General features: G+C 42.2%; 1 pseudogene; it reads left to right on the top strand.

The window, feature by feature from the left end:
- Positions 1-698: 698 nt before the first annotated feature.
- On the top strand, positions 699-19,273 carry LOC109026767 (ubiquitin carboxyl-terminal hydrolase 6-like; annotated as a pseudogene).
- The last annotated feature ends 772 nt before the right edge of the window (positions 19,274-20,045 follow it).

The following is a 20,045-nucleotide window of genomic DNA, read 5'->3' as shown; positions in this document are numbered from 1 at the left end:
CTGCTTAAAGAATGATTCTGGCTACTTTTTGGTAGACCAGCTGTGCTGTGTTGGGGATCCCTTCAGTTCCCATTCAGTTTGGGCTGTCCAAAGGCCCACAGGCTGAACTGGCTGAGAAGCTTGAAAGGCCTAGGTGGCAGCCTGCCCCACCCCTCAGGCACTCCATCCCGGGAAGAAATTAGAGCTCTGTTAGCCCCATAGAACATGAGTGACCTACAGTTTTGATGTGCCCTTTTACTGGTGATGTTGGCATTGATCACAAACAGTGGTGTCTGCTAGCTTTCTCCTCTGTAATGTTACTTCTTCACCTTGTAATTAATTAGTATTCATATTTTGTGGGGAGGTAATTTGAGACTATGTAGATATCTCTGTTCTTCATCAAACTCAATTTATTCATTTACTACATTTGATATTTACTTGTGGTTTATTTCATTTAATAGGTTATAATTTGACAATTTTTTTTAACAATTTTTTTCTTTTTAGAAATGTTTTATTTTGACAATTTGAGACTTATAGAAAAATAGTAAGAAAACTACAAAACATTCTTGGATACTATTCCCCAAATGTGAACATTTTACTGTATTTGCTTTATCCTTTCTCCCCCTTTTCCTCTTGTCTTTCTAGGTAAATATAAATGTGGGTGCATAATATAGACTTTTTCTGAATGGTTTATAAGTTGCAGGTATGATGCCTCTTTACTTCTGAATAATTTTATGTGTGTCTCCTAAAAACAAGGCATTATCTTGCATAATTACAGTATAACTATCAAAATCAGGGAATTAAAAATGGTTTACTGTTAATATCTCATCCATAAACCTTATTTTACTTTTTTCAGTTGTCTCAATAATATTTTTTATAGCCAAATAATTTAAGATGGGTGATTTTACAATCCATGATGTTGACTTTCATAATCCATGATGTTGAGAGGTTTCAGCATTTTTACGTTGATTCTTTCTCATCTCTGTGGGCCTATCTACCTTTGATGTTTGAGGTTGCTGACCTTTGGAGGAGGTCGATCTGTGTCAAATTATTCTGTCTTTTTAGTCTCTTTTAGTCCAGGATGATTCCTGAGTCTTTCCTTGATTTTCATGGCATTTATGTGTTTGAAGAGTATGGGTCAGTTTTTTGTGGATTTTCTCTCAGTTTGGGTTCATAGGATGTTTCTTCATGATTCAGTTCAGGTTATACCATTCAGGCAGGAAGGTCACACAAGTGAGGCTGAGTTCTTCCCAATGCAGCATATCTGGAGGCATATGCTGTTACTTGGCTCCATTACTGGCCAGTGTTGACTTTGGTTGAGAATCTACCAGGTCTGTCCATGATAAAGTGACTATCTACCCTTTGTTTTTCACCAATGTCTTATGTGAACATAGTTTGAGGCTCTGTAAATATCTGGTTACTCTAAACATCTCACCCACTAGATTTATCATTTCATTGATTATTTTTGTTGGGTCAATTATTATTATGGTGGTTGCCAAATCATGATTGTCTTCATCTTTCATTCCTTCTACGTGGATAAGTAAAACAAAACAAAACCAACCAACAAATAGGGGAGAAGGGAAAATTTATTGTTTTGCTGTTCAGGTTCCCTCCGCTTTGACCAGTGGTAGCCATTTCAAGCTGAGTTCATGTCTTTTTGAACTGTCCTTATTGTTCTTTGAATACTTCCTTACTTTCTGGCATAAGCTGTTTCAACCATACTTTGTATTTTCTCTGCCCCAGCCCTTGAATCAGCCATTTTCATTTTTTTCCAGAAGCCCTGACTTTCTTTAGGGGACAGTAATTAGAAACCAATATCTGGGCAGTAATTGTGGTAGATATGTATGGCTATTGGAGTTGTCATTGCTCATAGGCTTCCTCAGTGAACAGAGCAGAAAAATACAGCTAGATGGATAAATATACAAACATACATGCTTATATTCATCGATATTTCTATATTAGAATATACTGAAAACCATGAGTTCTTCCTGGTGATTCTAATTCCAGTTGAATCACACATGGCTCATTTTAGTTTTTTTTTCCCTTTCAGTACTCTTGACCTTTGAACAATGTGGAAGTTAGAGGGGCTGAACCCCACACAGCCGAAAATTTGCCTAAATTTTGACTTCCCTGTAATGTAACTGCTGACTGACCTGATTAACTACTGTTGACCAGAAACCTTACCCATAACAAAGTTGATTAATATATGTGCTGTATATTCTATGTATTATACACTATATTCTTATAAAAGTAAGCTAGAATTGCCTTAGCTATTCCAGCTGTTTTGGGGTTCGATATAAATTTTAAAATAGTTTATCGTAATTCTGTGAAGAATGTCATTGGTAGTTTGGTAGCTGAATTCAAACTATACCACAAACCTGCAGTAACAGAAATAGCATGGTACTGTTACAACAGCAGACACATATACCAATGGAACAGAATAGAGAGCTAAGAAATAATGCAGCACACCCACAACCATCCAACCTTCAACAACTCCACTTAAAAAAAGCAATGGGGAAAGCAATGGGACTTCTGGGTCAAATGGCAATTCCAAGTTCTTTGAGAAATCGCCAAACTGCTTTCCGCAATGACTAAACAAGTTTAAATTCCCACCAGAAGTGCATAAACGTCCCCTTTTCTCCACAACCTTGCCAGCTTCTGTTAGTTTTTGACCTTTTAATAATAGTCATTCTGACTGGTGTGAGATGGTGTCTCACTGTGGTTTTGATTTGCATTTCTCTAATGATTAGTGAGTTTGAGCATTTTTTTCATAGCCTTGTTGGACACATGTTATGTCTTCTTTTGAAAAGTATCTGTTCATGTCCTTTGCCCACTTTTGATGGTGTTGTTTGTTTTTTTTCTTGTAAATTTAAGTTCCTTGCAGATGCTGGATATTAGACCTTTGTCAGATGGCTAGGTTGCAAATATTTTCTCCCTTTCTGTGAGCTGTTTACTCTGTTGATAGTTTCTTTTGCCGTAAAGAAGCTCTTTAGTTTAATTAGGTCCCATTTGCCAATTTTTGTTTTTCTTGCAATTACTTTTGGCATCTTTGTCATGAAGATCATTTCCAGATCCTATGTCCGCAATGGTATTTCCTAGATTATCGTCCAAGGTTTTAATATGTTTTCATTTTAGATTTAAGTTTTTAATCCTGCCTTTGCCTCCCAAAGTGCTGGGATTACAAGCGTGAGCTACCACACCCAGCGAGGAAGCCAAGTTTAACGTGTGTGCTCCACTCCTCCAACCTGGCCAAAGGGCAGTCATCATCACTGGCCACTACTGACCACAGCCTTTAGAAACTCCCCTTGAACGTGCTGGGCTGACCTTCCTCTGATCGCAGGCAAGGTAACCATACACTCAAGGCCAATGATCCCATCTGCTGTGGGCTGGGTCATGCTCCCAATGCTTACAGAACCTGGGAGGCAGAGGAAAACTCTGCCCATCCCATGGGACGTTACCTGTAAGCTTTGAACACCAGAATCTTGAGGCCTATCTCTTTCTGGAAGGCTTTGTCTTCCTCTAAACCAGGAAGCTGGAGCAATTCCACCAGATTCTGTACAACAGATGCAACAAGAAAATTCATGAAGAGTAGATCTTAGGTTGAATTTTTCACAGAAGACCTTGTAAGAACAGACAATGGTGAGAAAAAAAAAAGCCCCAGGTCAATACAATGGGGAAAAGCCTGTGAAGTGACCTGGCAGCAGCCACACCTGCTGTCGCCTCCATTCCCCTCTCATCCTGGAAACAGATTTGCCCTTTACAACTCAACTCATAGCTCACCCACCTTCAGAGACTTCTTGGCCCATCTTAGCTGGAAGGGATCTGTTCCAGCGCTGAGCTTTTATTTTGCTTAGCATCTACTCAGATGCCTTGACTGTGTGTGTCGCACAGTCCTACTGACTGACAAACTCCCTGAGGGCCGAGATGGCATGGATTCAGGTCTCAGATGCTCTATGGCACCTGGGAGCATCTTACACAGGTGAAGTGTTCAGTGATGATCTGGGGTCACTATTCTCTGCAGATCAGCATGTCTGAGAGGTAGGGGCTCACAGACTGTGGAACTGGTGTAAGACCTTTGTCTTTTCCCAGCTACTAACAGGTCCTGCTTGTCACAGCCCTTCCATGATATAAAGTTAAGTCATTTTGTGTCTGACACAGGCAAAGGAAAACGACAGGCCCTTGCCTTCCCGGTCGTCAAGGGTCAGCTGTAAGATGATGTCATAAAGCCAGATCAGGTCCTGGGGCCAGGGGAAGCACTTGCTGTCATCCTCTGGCTGCTGCAGCAGAGCCCTCTGCAGACCTTTGGCCATGCTTTCATTATGCTTGATTGCCATTGACAGCTTGATGTAAGTCAGGTAACTGGAATGCACCACACGTCAGCTCAAGTTACACTCAGAGAAGCAGAGGAACTGGGAGGACTGGACTACGAGTTGGGGCTGACCCAGAGGAAGTTGGGGGGTGAGTTGGGGCAAGGCCACAGCAGGGCCATTTGTCCTGGGCTTCAAGGGACCCTGTAATCCCAACTACTTGGCAGGCTGAGGCAGGAGAATCACTTGAATCCGGGAGGTGGAGGTTTCAGTGAGCCGAGATAGTGCCACTTCACTGCAGCCTGGGCGACAAGAGTGAAACTCCGTCTCAAAGAAAACTAAAATAGGCTGGGTGCAGTGACTCACGCCAGTAATCCCAGCACTTTGGGAGGCCGAGATGGGTGGATCACCTGAGGCTGGGAGTTCAAGACCAGCCTGACCAACATGGAGAAACCCCATCTCTACTAAAAATACAAAATTAGCTGGGCGTGGTGGCTCATGCCTGTAATCCCAGCTACTCAGGAGGCTGAGGCAGGAGAATTGCTTGAACCTGAGAGGCAGAGGTTGTAATGAGCTGGGATTGCTCCATTGCACTCCAGCCTGGGCAACAAGAGCGAACCTCCGTCTCAAAAAATAAATAAATAAATAAAATAAATACATAAATAAAATAGATATGTATTTATGCAAACCATAGAAAAATGTTTGGCAACCATCGCAAGATACCTGACAATGTGAAATAGTTTTATTACAACTGGCCTGACCTTCAAAGGCCTTCACAGCTCCTGCCTTCATGTTACCGTCTACTATGTTCCTCGTGCACCTTCCACTCAGCACAAACAGGCTGCACTGCCTTCGAAACACATCACTGGAATCCTGCCTCTGCTCCTTTGTCCATCTGAATCACCCTCTCCACATTTCTGACCCTGTAATCCTGATCTCACTTCATGAGGCAGTTCGCTTCTCTTTTGCATTTAGCTTTCCCCGGGGTACACTGTCAATAGCCTACTGTCTGATGTCATCAGTCAGCACTTCATCAGAGGCAATTATGTCCACAGAGCTTTTGGCTAATTACTGTCACTCCTCTTTACATGTGTGCATATGCATATCATCTTTCCCTAATGAGACTGGAAATCATGATTCATTCCCTGGAGCAGTGGTTTCCATAAGTGACCAACCCACAGACCGGTGCAAACTGGCTGCAAAAGAGCTTCCTCTGAGGAACTTATTAGAATGCAGATTCTTTGACTGCATGGGAGAGGAGGATCTCATAAATCTGGGTGTAATAGGCACAGAACGTTTGTTGTAATATGGGCGGGACTCTGGACTCAGCATATCCAACAAGCTGCTGGCTGATTCCGACGATGCCGATGAATTGCCAGGTTGGGAACTGCTGCCCCCAGAGAACATAGCAGAGAGCTCTGTACGTGGTAGGTGCTCACTCCCCTATTGTTTGGGTGTATGCCTCCTGATAATGAACTTGATCGTAACATTATTGTATTATGCCTGTATTGTTTCCTTAAGTGAAAGAAGAATGCTTTTGAGTACCTAATAGGTGGCAAGCTCTGTGCCTACTTACATACATGAACTATTCCTTTTAATAACCTTTGGAAATAAAGTGGCATTTCCATTGGGCATTAGAAATCTGAAGACTTTCGTTTACAGCTGTTGCAACAGCAGAACTAGAATTCGACCTCCGACATTTCTGCTCACCAGAGGGCATGAACTGCTGGTTTGTACCTGGCTTGCAGATACCTTCTTTGGGCAGCACAATGTTCAAAATTAAAAAAACTACCAACACTTCTAAACTGGATACTTTGTATCAATATCTGGGTTTCTGGCTTCTCTTCATGGGAAACAAACAAACAAAAAAAAAGGTTTGGTGAACACTGGGGCCCACATTCCTGCAGGGCAACAGTCACATGGAGACTTTAGATGGGCACATGCCCAGAACACACTAGAGTCCCCATCGCTCCCCATTCTCTTACATTCTATTCCCAACTAGGTTCTTATAGGCCTGGGTTTGTGCCTGTTGCACACTTATCTACTCTCTTGCTTCCCACTGGTCAGGAAGTCTGGCAAACTTAAAAGGCCTCTTTTTGTTGCTCTCTCCTGTATGGATCTCTCATCATAGAGGTGTGTGCATTTCTGACTTTGTGATTTCAATACTAAGGAAGCTGTCGGCACATTATCAAGGAAAACGGGGATCGCTGCTCCCCAACGTACACATTCTGATGTGCCCCAGTAAAATTCTATATTCAGCCTCCAAACTAGCTGGGAAAAATGTGGCAAATCATCTACTTGCTCCAATTCAATGGTGTTTAGAAGTAAGAAGTCACTGTGAGCAATGCCACCAAGTGGTGGAGAGACTCCATGCGGAATCGCCACCTTCAGCCAGAGAGGCTGGGAGGCCGAAGACCTCTCTCAATGCACAGGGCCATTCAGAAACTAGAAACAAAATGCTTGCTCATCTCCCTAGGCCACTCCTTCTGAGGCTTTTTGAGACAAGGTCTCACTGTCACCCAGGCCGGAGTGCAGTGGCACAATCAAGGCTCACTGAAACCTCAACCTTCTGGGTTCAAGCGATCCTCCCACTTCAGCCTTTCGAGTAGCTGGGATGACTACAGGCATGGGCCACCACACCCAGCTGATTTTTTTTTTCTCTTTTTAGTAGAAATGAGGTCTCGCCATATTGCTCAGACTGGTCTTGAACCAACACATTTTTAGCTTTTTAAAAGACAGCCTTGGCCAGCCATGGCAGCTCACACTTGTAATCACTGCACTTTGGGAAGCTGAGGTGGGCAGATAGCTTGAGCCGAGGAGTTCAAGACCAGCCTGGGCAACATGGTGAAACCCCATCTCTACAAAAAATACAAAAATTAGCTGGGTGTGATGGTGCACATCTGTGGTCCCAGCTACTGGGGAGGCTGAGGTGGGAGGATTGCTTGAGCCTGGGAGGTCGAGGCTGCAGTGAGCTGTGATTACCTCACTGCATTCCGGCCTGGGCAACAGAGACCCTGTCTCTATTTAAAAAAAAAAAAAAAAAAGAAACCTAAAAACAGACTGGCACTTAAAAGAGTTGTGCTTCATTTTTTGACTTTCTGTATTAATTTTGTTTGTTCCTTTCCTTAAACAAGCTGCCACTGCTGCTGATTCAACATGTTTCATTTTATACTTTTTTTTTTTTTTTGAGAGACAGAGTTTCGCTCTTGTTGCCCAGGCTGCAGTGCAATGGCGTGATCTCGGCTCGCTGCAACCTCTGCCTCCCGGATTCAAGCAATTCTCCTGCCTCAGCCTCCCAAGTAGCTGGGTTTACAGGCATGCACCACCACACCTGGCTATTTTGTATGTCTGGAACTCTCAACCTTAGGTGATCTGCCTGCCTTGGCCTTCCAAAGTGCTGGGATTACAGGTGTAAGCCACTGGGCCTGGCCCATTTTATACATTTTTAATGTGTATTCTTGTTTTTGGAAAATGTGACCAGAGGACTATTAAACTCTTTTAGCATCAGTATAGCAGGGAGGTAAAACAACAAACAACAAAACAAACAAAAAAAAACCCTTTTTGTAAAATAGGATTGAGTATCGTTGGATTGAGCACTTACCAAGCAACTGTGCCAGGCATTTGTGTCCTTCATTTAATTCTTACAAGCCTGAGTGTTCGGTATTTTAATTTTATAGGTGAACAAATAGAAGCTGAGTGTGAAGGACCTACAGCTGTCACCTTCATCTCTTCTCAACACTGCCAACTGTCCCCTTGGATCTCCCAGACAGACAACAAGGGACATCTCTGGTTTCTCGGTGCCCCGTAGAAACCTCAGGTCATTTCAAGGCATTATGCAAATGAGAAGCTTTCCTTCTCTTCACCTCATCTCCTGATATGCACAAAAGTGACTGTAGGACCCAGTGTAGGTACCGATGTAGGCACCAATCCTCAGTTTACCACCTGCTCTCTACTTGCTTCCCTGCCATAACTTTCTAAAAGGGATGTGAGCCATGTTTAAAGTCACTTGGTCACTGGAGGGATCTTGTTCTACCCTCTGTAGTAGTACCTCTGTAGGGTAGTACCCACTGTAGGGATCCCGTTCTACATCAGTGGTTGCCAACCTTTTTGGCACCAGGGACTGGTGTTGTGGAAGACAATTTTCCATGGACTGGGGGGCTGGGGGGAATGGTTTCAGGATCAAACTGTTCCACCTCAAATCATCAGGCATTAGATTCTCATAAGGAGGGCACAACCTAGATTGCTAGCATGCGCAGTTCACAATAGGGTTCGTTCTCCTGCGAGAATGGCATGCCGCTGCTGATCTAACAGGAGGCAGAGCTCAGGCGGTAATGGGAGCAAGGGGGAGCGGCTATAAATACAGCTCACCGCTCACCTGCTGCTGTGCAGCCCGGTTCCTAACAGGCCATGGACGGTACTGGTCTGTAGCCCAGGAGTTGGGGAATCCTGCTCTACAGAGTTTCCAACCTCAGAGATGAAGCATCCCCTCTGTAAGTCAGAAAGAAATTATTCAAGTAGGAGAATTAAAACAGGATCACAGAGAGGGAGGCTGAAGAATTTGACATTTTGTGTTTACTTGTATGAGGAAAAACAGCACATAGAGGCATCCACAGTATTTAATTTGTTTGGATAACAGTTACAGATAAACAGGTACACCTCATATACAATTACCAATACTTTTTATACAGTTCATATTTCAGTACATCAACACTATTTTATTTACACTCTATTTATATACATTAACATCTTTTTAAATTGGGATTATTGTCCATATGCTTTATATTTTTTATTCCAGTGATTTCCCTTTTAGGAATTTATCTGAGGGGAGAATACTCTGTAATTACTCCATAATTTGCAGGCAAATATCATCATAGCATTTTTTAGGAGAGTAAAAAGTTATTAACGACTTATATTTGTCTCACATTAGAGGAATGGTTAAATAAAGCATGGTGTATTCATTGGATAAACTATAATGCAGTTGTTGAAAATGATTACCAGGAGTTTTTGCTAACATTTATGGGAACATGCTTATGATATGTGAACATTTTTTTAAAAACAAGACATAAAGTTGCATATACTGGAAATAATACCTTCAATATTGAAAAAAATACTATTTAGGAAAAAGGACAGAAGAAAATCTGCCAAAATTTTGACAGTGGTTGCCTTTGTATTAAGAATATAAAAGGATTCCCTGCCTTTTTACATTTTTCTCTGCTTTCCAAAATTTCCACATGAATATTATACCTAGTAATCAGAAAAAAATACAGGGACACTCACTCTTATCCTTTACATTTCTCTCCTGTTTGGACCTCAGATTCCTCAGTAGAAAATTAAACTAGATGCCAGCCTGGGCAATATGATGTCACCCTGTCTTTACAAAAAATGCACAAATTAGCCAGGTGTGGTGTTGTGCACCTATAGTCCCAGCTGCTTGGGAGGCTGAGGTTGGAGGATTGCTTGAGCCCAAGAGATCAAGGCCGCAGTGAGCTGTGATCTCGCCACTGCACTCCAGCCTGGGTAACAAAGCAAGACCCTGTCTCAAAAAAAAAGAAAAAGGAAAGAAAAAAAGAAAATTAAACTAGACAAATTCTTAGGCCTCTCTCTTTTTTTTTAATAGTCTTATATGAAAACTATTACTTCATTTCCTGTGTTTTGTATTAAGATGAGCTTTAAAGCAACTCTGAAAAAGAAGAGGGTGCCTATAAGTAATTCATAGACTGTTTAAACAATAGTAGAGGATCTAAGCATAGATCCCAAGAGGTAAAGGGAATCTTTATCACTTTGGGAAATTTTACTGATAAATAGAAATTATTGTCAGTACAGCCCACAAATATGTTTTTTATCAGCCTTCTTTCCTCCCTGTCTTCATCTAGCACTGTAGCCTGTGTTCCACAGAAAATATAGTCAATAAAATTCAACATTCTTTACTAGCTTACTCTAATTTGTGGTTGGCCATAAAGTATTCCTGGTAGAGATAATAGAGATAATATTTAACTGGCTATGAGAAAGGAAACACTATCGTATATGATACACCCCTTTTTCTACTCATTCCAACAACTATGATACAGCATGTTTCCTTTTGAAGCACATCAGTTTTTTCCTTGAGTGACCAGTTCAAAAGATGATGACAGTTAATATCTTGTTACTACAGAATTTGTACTCAAAAAAGAAGTCTATAACCCAAGTCCAAGCCAGATTTCCTTTTCTAAAAAAAGAATTTTCCTCTAAGTTCCCCTTTTTTAATGAGCTCTTTAGCCTGGATAATTATGCAGTGCTAGAACCTTAACTGCATGATCAAACCCAGCCTTGCTTGTTCATAACAGCATTTGACAGCCTCGTGATTCTCACATAGGGAAAAAGTCTCGCCTGAAAACCCATGCTAAGCTGCATGTCTTGAGCTGTGCCGATTTGTATTCCAGGCAGCCTAAGGTTCCCATCGTGAGTTTCAGGAAGGGAAATTCATGGAGGAAGTTCACCTCTGGAAGGGTGAGGAGCAATAAATAGGGTGGGTGATGGACATATGTGACGTTTGCCACAGAGAGGCAGTCAGTATGGGCCTTGTGGTCCGGGCTGTGCTTTGGGACACAAATATAAACTGTGTGAAGTCTTATGGTAGCATTCATAACCCTGATGCTTCACCCACCTTCCCATACATTAGAGAGACAAACAGAAGGATCCCAGCTCTGTGGTTCTTGATTGTTTGTCAGGTAGCAGCCAGGCATGGAGAGGGAAAAATTCTTTCTTTTCTGCTGCACTCTAGATCCTTCCTTCTCTCCTCCTTCTTCATTCTACACCACCCCCAACACATATCCCTGCACCCCGCCTATTTGCTCTCTGTCCTTTCTTACACTTAACTCCTTCTTGCTCCACAGCCTAACATGCTGATTAACAGGACCCCAAAGGTTTGGGTGGGTATTAGGGGCCTTCTCAACAAAAGCAGCACACTCTTGAGCTTGTTCTTCCTTTTGTTGCCATCTCAGATAAAAAGGCCCCATGAGGGAGGAGACAGATAAGTATAGACTTGGTATTCTGATAACTCTGTGTTACATGGGATCAGATGTAAATGAGTTGTACCCTGTGGTGTTTCATGCTCTGCTGTGTTGTCTTCTCATGGTGAGCTTTTCTGTGCCCTTATTTCATCCAGCTCTGGTTTCTGTGTTTCATGTTATTTCTCCTAGCCTCTGTAAACTCTGCAGCATACTAATAATGCTCTGGCTTTCTGATTAAAGATAAATGGCTTACTATCATCACCCCTGGCTTGAGGGCCAGCTCACATGTAATCCCTTATAGAATTCCAAAGTTGTTAAATAAATGAAGTTCTTTTTGTCATTTTGAAGCATTCAAAAATTTTTCAAGAAAAGCTATGATCATATAAATAGAAATTTTATCCAGAATGTTACAATGTAACATTTGTGAATAAATGTGTAGGTGCTGTATTTGCTAAGACTCTAGTTTGGGTTGTGTTTTCTTTTCCCTTTTTTTTTTTGAGACAGGGTCTCTCTCTGTCATGTGGGCTGCAGTGCAGTGGCGTAATCACAGCTCACTGCAACCTCTACTCCCAGGCTCAAGCAATCCTCCTGAGTAGCTGGGACTAGAGACATGCGCCACAACACCCAGCTAATTTTTAGGTTTTCCTTTTACATAGACAGGGTCTCACTCTGTTGGCCAGGCTGGTTTCGAACTCCTGGACTCAAGCAATTCCCCCCACCTCAGCCTCCTGAAGTGCTGGGATTACAGGTCTGAGCCACCATACCCAGCCAGTTATATTTTCTTTTTCCTTATATAGAGTAAAATAAGGGTGAGTGACCGAGAGGTTGATGCATAGCTAGATCACCAGTTTAAATGCCTTCCCACACACCCCTTTCCTCCTGTTCCCTCTACCTACAGGTTGTAGATGAGCATGAGAGTGTGGAGCAGAGTCGGCGAGCGCAAGTCGAGCCCATCAACCTGGACAGCTGTCTCCGTGCTTTCACCAGTGAGGAAGAGCTAGGGGAAGATGAGATGTACTACTGTTCCAAGTGTAAGACCCACTGCTTAGCAACAAAGAAGCTGGATCTCTGGAGGCTTCCACCCTTCCTGGTATGTTACAGTCCTGCCTCTGAGAGAGCAGGAATCTAGCATAAAAGAAAGAAGACATGAACAAACAGGAGGTTTTGTTATTTTTGAGAATAAGACTTTTCCTGCAGCAGTGTTTAAAACACTTTCTGTATAAGGTTTTTATGTTGAATACAGAGATGAATCTTTCTACAAATATTTGGTAGTTCCTTTTCCTAAAGAGCTTACAACCTAGAAGAAGAGATCAATCATGTAGACCAGTAACTGCAATTCAGTGTGATGTGAGAACTGCCACAAGGGGTACAACGTGGTGAATTTGAACTTCAGGAGAGGGTGAACTTCTGGCTCTGTGGAGAGAGGAAGCTCAGGCTAGCCCTTTGTGGACTCTAGAAGAGCAGCTGAGCCCGGAGCCCCCAACACTCACTGCACATAGTCATGTGGCTGTGGCACGCTGCTGAGTTGAGAGTGTGCACAAGCACGCCAGTGCACTGGGGCCTGTGTAGAGGCCTTTAGGAAACCATATTTTTGAAGTCTTTAAAAAATAATGAAGAGTAAATGTTCTGTTATATATTCCCAAACATTCACATGTATTTGACTTGTTTTTTCCATGTAAATTTTGTATCTTCAGAACGCTTTAATGCGATGTTTTCTACCTTTACTTCTCCAGATTATTCACCTTAAGCGATTTCAATTTGTAAATGATCAGTGGATAAAATCACAGAAAATTGTCAAATTTCCTCGGGAAAGTTTTGATCCGAGTGCTTTTTTGGTACCGCGAGACCCGGCTCTCTGCGAGCATCAACCACTCACACCCCAGGGGGATGAGCTCTCCAAGCCCAGGATTCTGGCAAGAGAGGTGAAGAAAGTGGGTGTGCAGAGTTTGGCTGGGGAAGAGGACATGCTCCTGAGCAAAAGCCCATCCTCACTCAGCGCTAACATCAGCAGCAGCCCAAAAGGTGAGGCCTGGGGGCCTTATGCAGGTGCTTTCTTGGGACTCCTGTAGGCTACATATGTTTCTCTGTCTTCTGTTCTGGAACATCAGGTTGGTTGGGTGGAAGGAACCTATCTGGAATCAGACCTATCTGTATTTGAGCTATGTACGTTTTATCAAGAGATTCAGCCTCCCTGAATCTATTTTCTCATCTGTAAAATGGAGATAATGCCAGGTTTACAGAGTTGAGAGTTTGACACATGGAGAGTAAAGCACTTCACACAGTGCCTGATGTATGGTAAACAGGAATGGTAGCTGCTGTCTTGTCCCCTTATAGTGAAAGTTCTGAGGTTCCCCATCTTTCAGGGGGTCTAGAGGATCAGAACTCTTTATTTATTTATTTATTTATTTAATTTTTTATTTTTTTGAGACAGGTTCTCACTCTGTCACCCAGGCTGGAGTGCAGTGGTGCAACACAGATCACAGCTCACTGCAGCCTCGACCTCCTGGGGTCAATCAATCCTCCCACCTCAGCCTCCTGAGTAGCTGGGACTACAGGCACCCACCACTGCACCTAGCTAATTTTTGTATTTTTTGTAGAGATGGTGCTTCACCATGTTTCCCAGGCTGGGCTCGAACTCCTGCACCCAAGTGAACCTCCTGCTTCGGCCTCCTAAACTGCTGGGATTACAGGTGTGAGCCACTGTGCCTGGCCCAAAACTATTTTCATAAAAATACTAAGACAATATGTGCCTTTTCACTTTTATTCTCTCACAGATGTACAATGGTGTAAGAGACAACATGACATGGAATAATATCGTCACTTTGACAGTGAAGTCTGTGCTAATGTATTGTACTTTTTCATGCCTCAGTTTTAGTTTCTAATACAGGAAATATTGACAGATAAAATTCACCTAAAAGTTCTAAAGGTTCTCAATAATTTTTAAAGGTATAAAAGGGGGTGGGGGTAAGAGGCTATAATCAAAAAGTTTAAAGCCTTACAGGATTTTTGTGAGACATAGAGGTAACAACGGACAGCAAGAAATTCCCAGTACCATGCCTAACAATAGGAAGTACTCAGTAAATGGTGGTCGCATTTTTTGTCTAATTTTACAAAGGAGAGGAATATGTATTTGGAAAACTCCTTACTCTTAATAATTAGATTTTTTTCAACTGAATCTGACATAAATCATCTTTCTGCTATTTTCTGAGTCCCTATAACCTACTTTACATTTTCAGGACATTGTTGCTTATAGGGACTCGGCATTGAAGAAGACAAAAATGTAACTTACTGGCTACATAATAGGAACTAAAGGGTAGCCAGTCACGACTCCCCTGTCTTTACCTTTGTGTGTACATTTGTGAAGCTAACCTCAGAGTTAGCATTTGGGGCTGGCTTACTTTGTGGCATTTGGATTTGTGAATCTTTTCTTCTGTCCTGTTCACAGGTTCTCCTTCTTCATCAAGAAAAAGTGGAACCAGCTGTCCCTCCAGCAAAAACAGCAGCCCTAATAGCAGCCCACGGACTTTGGGGAGGAGCAAAGGGAGGCTCTGGCTGCCCCAGATTGGCAGCAAAAATAAACTGTCAAGTAGTAAGAAGAACTTGGATGCCAGCAAAGAGAATGGGGCTGGGCAGATCTGTGAGCTGGCTGACGCCTTGAGCCGAGGGCGTATGCGGGGGTGGGCAGCCAACCAGAGCTGGTCACTCCTCAGGACCACGAGGTAGCTTTGGCCAATGGATTCCTTTATGAGCATGAAGCATATGGCAATGGCTACAGCAATGGTCAGCTTGGAAACCACAGTGAAGAAGACAGCACTGATGACCAAAGAGAAGACACTCATATTAAGCCTATTTATAATCTATATGCAATTTCAGTAAGTGGTTTATTGTATGGTTTTCGGAGAGTGGTCTGTGTTTTGTTCACTTGTCTTCATGTATTCATCAGCAAGTATTTTTCAGGTCCTGCTTATTTCCTAGCATTGAGCTTAGTGATAGAGAAAGTTAACATAGAAATCTGGGCCTGCCCAGGTGTGGTGGCTCACACCTGTAATCCCAGCACTTTAGAAGGCTGAGGCAGAAGGATCGCTTGAGCCCAGGAGTTTGAGACCAGCCTGGGCCCCATCTCTACAAATAATTTTAAAATGGAGCGAGGTATGGTGGCATTGCCTCTGGTCCCAGCTACTTGGAAGGCTGAGGCAGAAGGATCACCTGAGCCCAGGAGGCCAAGTCTTTAGAGAGTTGTGATCACTCGACTGCACCCCAGCCTGGGTGATAGAGCAAGCCCCTGTCTCAAAATAATAATAATAATAGTAATTACATTATAAAATGATTGTTTATCCACACAAGACTTGGAGCTTATGACTTTTGTATTTTGATTTTTGCTTATTTTGGTTTTAGAGAAAGTTAGAGGGTTCTAAAATATTTTCTCACCTACTGATCATTTACATGATCACTGTTCTCCTGCTCAGATCCTAGTGCTATACCCTGGCCATAGTACAGTTAACTACTAACATACATCCACTCTCTTATCTCTTACAGTGCCATTCAGGAATTCTGAGTGGGGGCCATTACGTCACTTATGCCAAAAACCCAAACTGCAAGTGGTACTGCTACAATGGCAGCATCTGTGAGGTAAACATTCTCAATCTTTGAATGAAAGTTAGAAACAGAATATCAACAGAACTGGGGAACATTTGTTGAAATAATGGACTATCTCTTGAATAGGAAATAGATATTTCTGTTAGAATCAATATATAGATGCTGTCAGTATTAAAGAAACAAAAGTGATATGCAGAGTAGGGAATGAAAACATGAGTAGTGAGGAAAAATAAAGAGTTAGTTGACCGGGCGCAGTGGCTCATGCCTGTAATCCCAGCACTTTGGGAGGCTGAGGCAGGCTTAGGAGGTGGATCACTTGATGTCAGGAGTTCAAGACCAGACTGGCCAACATGGTGAAACCCCATCTCTGCTAAAAATACAAAAATTAGTTGGGCATGTTGGCACATGCCTGTAATCCCAGCTACTCAGGAAGCTGAGGCAGGAGAATGGCTTGAACCTGGGAGGTGGAGGTTGCAGTGAGCCAAGACTGCACCGCTGCACTCCAGCCTGGGCAACAGAGCAAGACTCTGTCTCAAAAAAAAAAAAAAAAAAGGAGTTAGTTAATGCAAAAAGCTCCTATCTTCTAGACTGTTAGAATTTGATGGGGTTGGGCCAAGTGCAGTGGCTCACGCCTGTAATCCCAGCACTTTGGGAGGCCAAGGTGGGCAGATGATGAAGTCAGGAGATCGAGACCATCCTGGCTAATATGGTGAAAGCCCGTCTCTACTAAAAATACAAAAAATTAGCCAGGCGTGGTGGCACATGCCTGTAGTCCCAGCTACTCAGGTGGCTGAGGCAGGAGAATCACTTGAACCCAGGAGGCAGAGGTTGCAGTGAGCTGAGATCGTGCCAGTGCACACCAGCCTGGTGACAGAGCAAGACTCCGTCTCAAAAAAATAAATAAATACAAAATAAATAAATAGAATTTGATGGGGTTTTAGGTCATTCTGTTTTGACTTGTCTATGGTCAAAATATTTTCTCCAAAGCAAACATTGGAAATAATGGGGCTCATTTTAAAGGGGCAGGTGTGAGACAGCCAAACTAGTGAGCTTATTGGAAGCAATCAGGTTTAGTAATTACAGAGGGTTGGTCTTCCCTTTCCTGGCAAGGATTTAGAGCCATAATAGTGATGGCTTTTTGTTAAAGGTTTTTCTTGCCCTTTCAGGAACGTCACCCTGATGAAATTGACACCGACTCTGCCTACATTCTTTTCTATGAGCAGCAGAGGATAAGACTACGCACAATTTCTGCCAAAGATTGATGGCAAAAAGATGGCAGACACAAGCAGTATGGATGAAGACTTTGAGTCTGATTACAAAAAGTACTGTGTGTTACAGTAAAGCTACCACTCTGGCTGCTAGACAGCTTGGTGGGGAGGGAGATGACTCCTTGTAGCTGATACTTGGCAAAAGTGTCACTGAGAGGCAAGCTAAATGTAGTTATTTTATCCTGTTAGAATACAAATTCTAATTAAAATAGTTAACTTTAAGAGTAGTAGTAATTTTATTTTGAAGTCTCATGCAAGTTGTCCGATAGAGAACTTTCAGGCAGATCCCACCATTAGCCTGTAAACAAAAGGTTTGGCACCAGCCACCTGGGACCAAATAAGAATTCAATTGTGCTTGTCCAGATATGAACAAATATGTAGTGAGTATAGAGTTTATCAATAATCATAACAAATATTAAAGATTTCCTTGGAGTCAAAGTAAAAAACAAAAAATTGTAATGTTGTCTAGGGATGACATGATATGCTACCTCCTTTTTCCTGAAGTTTTATTCCATTCTGTTGACAAGATGGAGAAAGCAAGATCATGAAGGTGTGCAAATGATTCTTACGGCATGGGCGAGGATTTTTCAATTTATTTTTTAAAGTTTCCGTACCCTTTCTTTGTCTTTCTTGCTTTTTGTTTTTGCTGTTGTGTTTATGTTTGAGACACAACCAGTCATTGGTGGCAGGGGCATAGAGTGGTCAGTCCGAAAGGGAGGCTCTCTTAAGAGCTATGCGCCTTCCACCCAGAGGGAGACCCAGTAGAAAGAAAAACATCCTGGGAAATCCAGCTACCATGGCCCTCCCAGTGGAGGCATCTTACATTTAGGATACTTCAAGTATCCTCAGAAATGTATTCTGCACCCCCGGCCCCGCCCATGCTGAGGGAAGGGGAGCAGTTGCCAATATCTGCACCATCTTCACATGCACATGTTGCAACAAGAGCTTCTGGGAAGGTAAGCGGCATCGGAGCTAGATCACGTTTCACAATTAGTGGTTCTTTTCCATGTTTGTTTTGCACTTTAAAAAAGAGAGAACACATGCAAATGAACTTGCTTGTGTGTATTTGATGGCTCTAAGGGCTATAAATTACAAACAAAACACATCCCAGACATTAGGAGTTCATAAGTATATTTAATGAAATTGGTGGTTTTAGGAAGTCAACTTTAGTTTTGCTTTGTTTGCATGTCCACTCATTTTTTTATTTTGATATTAGTCTTTTTAAAAAAATTTTACAGTAGTCATTGAAAGTTATGTTTCTTTGTTTACTTCATTTTTTCCTCTAATTATTCAAGACTGGGACAAAAGTATAAATATTATTTATTTCAGGTAGAATTTTTTTGGTGTAGTTTTTTAATATATACTTGAAGGAAATGTTTCACCTTATTTTTGGTCTTTGTTTATTCATTTAGACCCTGCAAGTTGATTCTCATTAATTGTCAGATTCCGCTACCCTTTCTTCCTCATAGGTAGTAATTACCAGTGTAACTAGGCATTTGTGTTCTGATATCTGAGGCCAGTAACTATTAATATCTAGTTCTCAGAGCATTTGGAAAGGTTATCTTAAATGGCTACCTAAATTGAAATCCTTTTCAGAAAAAATATAATTGCAAATAGGTAGGAGTGGCCTAAATCATCTAATGTAATAAAGTCAGACAAAATGTATACTTTATAGTTTCAAGATTTTCAGTATATAAAATCTGTCCTTTCCTACCTGGACATGTCCCGTTAAAAAGTGGAAGATTTTAAATAATTTCTTTACAGATGTTTTATTTAAGCAGGTAGCATAATCTACTAATGTTGTTTGATGTGTGTTTGTTATACTGGTTGTAATTAATTTTTTTAATTCATGAACTAGTGGAAAATTTATTAAATTAACTATTAACCACATTAACCTTGTAAATGACTGTATAAAACTTGTTGACAATGCACTGACTTGAGAAAGATGTTAATGTGCATAAATAGAGTGTAAATAAAATAGTGTTGATGTACTGAAATATGAACTGTATAAAAAGTATTGGTAATTGTATATGGGGTGTACCTATTTATCTGTAACTATTATCCAAACAAATTAAATACTGTGGATGCCTCTATGTACTGTTTTTCCTCATACAAGTAAACACAGAAAGTCAAATTCTTCAGCCTCCCTCTCTGTGATCCTGTTTTAATTCTCCTACTTGAATAATTTCTTTCTGACTTACAGAGGGGATGCTTCATCTCTGAGGTTGGAAACTCTGTAGAGCAGGATTCCCCAACTCCTGGGCTACAGACCAGTACCGTCCATGGCCTGTTAGGAACCGGGCTGCACAGCAGCAGGTGAGCGGTGAGCTGTATTTATAGCCGCTCCCCCTTGCTCCCATTACCGCCTGAGCTCTGCCTCCTGTTAGTTCAGCAGCGGCATGCCATTCTCGCAGGAGAACGAACCCTATTGTGAACTGCGCATGCTAGCAATCTAGGTTGTGCCCTCCTTATGAGAATCTAATGCCTGATGATTTGAGGTGGAACAGTTTGATCCTGAATCCATTCCCCCCAGCCCCCCAGTCCGTGGAAAATTGTCTTCCACAACACCAGTCCCGGGGGATGGTGAGCAGAGCGGTGCAATGGCCTCACCTAGCAGGTAAAGGCTCCCTCTCGATCAGGATTTCTCAACCCGGCACTAGTGACACTTGGGGCAGGATCATTCCTTGTTACGGAGACTGTCCTATGCAGTGTGGGATGTTCAGCAGCACCCCTGACCTCTGCCTACAAGACGCCAGGAAGGACCCTCTGTCTGAGTCGTTCTGTCCAAGTCGTGACAAAGAAAAACATCCCCAGACCCTGCCAAATGTAACCTGGGGGGCAAAAACACCCACATTTGAGAACCATGGTTCTAGGATACAGGAGTGTGGACACAGGCAGCTCAGGTT

The sequence above is a fragment of the Gorilla gorilla genome, chromosome 4 (assembly GCF_029281585.2).
Source record: "Gorilla gorilla gorilla isolate KB3781 chromosome 4, NHGRI_mGorGor1-v2.1_pri, whole genome shotgun sequence".
In the NCBI taxonomy this organism is placed as follows: Eukaryota; Metazoa; Chordata; class Mammalia; order Primates; family Hominidae; genus Gorilla; species Gorilla gorilla.
Note: the sequence above shows the minus strand (reverse complement) of the source record. Positions and strands in the feature narration are given on the sequence as shown.